The sequence below is a fragment of the Rutidosis leptorrhynchoides genome, chromosome 5 (assembly GCF_046630445.1).
Source record: "Rutidosis leptorrhynchoides isolate AG116_Rl617_1_P2 chromosome 5, CSIRO_AGI_Rlap_v1, whole genome shotgun sequence".
NCBI lineage: Eukaryota > Viridiplantae > Streptophyta > Magnoliopsida > Asterales > Asteraceae > Rutidosis > Rutidosis leptorrhynchoides.
In genome coordinates this window covers 121721859-121724097 of record NC_092337.1, presented here as the reverse complement: position 1 = coordinate 121724097, position 2239 = coordinate 121721859, and positions in this window count along the sequence as shown.

Sequence of the window (2239 nt, the reverse complement as noted above, 5' to 3'; positions counted from 1 at the left end):
TTGGCTTGATAATAATCTTGATGAACTCAATGAATTGAATGCAACGTCTTTCAAAATATGCCATGAATGACTCCAAGTAATATCCTTAAAATGAGCTAATGCACAGCGGAAGATTTCTTTAATACCTGAGAATAAACATGCTTTAAAGTGTCAACCAAAAGGTTGGTGAGTTCATAGGTTTATCATAACAATCATTTCAATATATTAATAGACCACAAGATTTCCGTTTATAAATATATGTACACTCGCAAGTGTATAAAAATATTCTATAAGTTGTAGGCACCCGGTAACAAGCCTTAACGTTCATATTTTACCCTTTGAAGTACACCAGATCAGGTGTGTTTAAAATAACCTCGAAGTACTAAAGCATCCCATAGTCAGGATGGGGTTTGTCAGGCCCAATAGATCTATCTTTAGGATTCGCGCCTACCGTACATAGACAAGTAGTTTAATGTTACCAAGCTAAGGGTATATTTCTGGTTTAAACCCACGTAGAATTAGTTTAATACTTGTGCCTATTTCGTAAAACATTTATAAAAACAGCGCATGTATTCTCAGTCCCAAAAATATATATAAAAGGGAGCAAATGAAACTCACAATACTGTATTTCGTAGTAAAAATACATATAACGTCATTTAACAAGTGCAAGGTTGGCCTCGGATTCACGAACGTATCAATATTGTAGGAAAGTACGTAGACCAACGGAGATGATAAACACTAGATTGACCTCACGAACATACCCATGAACCATACCCATCACCTCCATAGCTATAACCCATAATTTCCTTAGCTTCGACTCATTCAAAAAAAAAACTATTTTGAAATCACTCGGACAGCACTCCGTCGTAATATTTTATGTATACTAATAATATCTTGAAATAATACAGAGCAAATATACATATATATATATATATATATATATATATATATATATATATATATATATATATATATATATATATATATATATATATATATATAAATCGATTGAGAGAGTTTAGAGAAATATATTTTCAAGTTTCTCTGAAATAATGAAACCTATTGAATTCTATTTATAATAGATTTTTGAATTATTAAAGTGAATTATTAAAGTATGAATTATTAAAGTGAATTATTAAAGTATGAATTATTAAAGTATGAATTATTAAAGTGAATTATTAAAGTATGAATTATTAAAGTGAATTATTAAAGTATGAATTATTAAAGTGAATTATTAAAGTATAAATTATTAAAGTTAAAGTAAAGTAAAAGTAAAGTAAAGGTAAAGTTAAAATATAGTAAAAGTATAAAAACTATGTATGTATAATACGCGTATAAATATATATAATATTAATTTAAATCGTTATATATATTTAATGAAATAAAATATAAATATCGTTATATTTATTATACTGGTTAAGTAATGAGTTGTCAAAAGTGATTCTAGATATTTATAAAAGTTATATACGTTTTAATAATAAAGTTCTTTTTAAACTGAAAACGTCTTTGTACGTTTGAAAATAGATTAATAGAATATTATGGAAACCAATTCTCCACTAACTTTTGTCTAACTTTCGTAAATGACACTTTTTGTTTTTATTTATAAATAGCTTTACAAATTATTCTGAATATCGTTAAGAGGAATAGATTTTCTCAAATCATAGTGGACCTCTCAACAGAGACTTGTAATCATAATTCAATGTTTCTGATAATTCAATCATTTAATATATATTATTTTTTTTTAAATTCGTCGAAAATCATATTGAAACAAATACGTTCGTGTAAAGTATTATACGTTTAATACTTTATTAATATTCTCAAGTTATAATATATATATATATATATATATATATATATATATATATATATATATATATATATATATATATATATATATATATATATATATATATATATATACATATACATATCTATTTATATATAACGGTTCGTGAATCGTCGGAATTTGGTCGAGGTTATAATGAATGTATGAACACAGTTTAAAATTCTTAAGATTTAACTTAACAAACTTTGCTTATCGTGTCGGAATAATATAAAGATTAAAGTTTAAATTTGGTCGGAAATTTCCGGGTCGTCACAGATGATTTGGTGAATGCAACGTTTCCTTGAAAAATATGCCCTATAAGACTCCATGCACATAGCTTGTCTAACATATAAGCAAACAACGGAAGACTTCTAGGAAACCTGAGAATAAACATGCTAACAAGTGTCAACACAAAGGTTGGTGAGTTCATAGTTT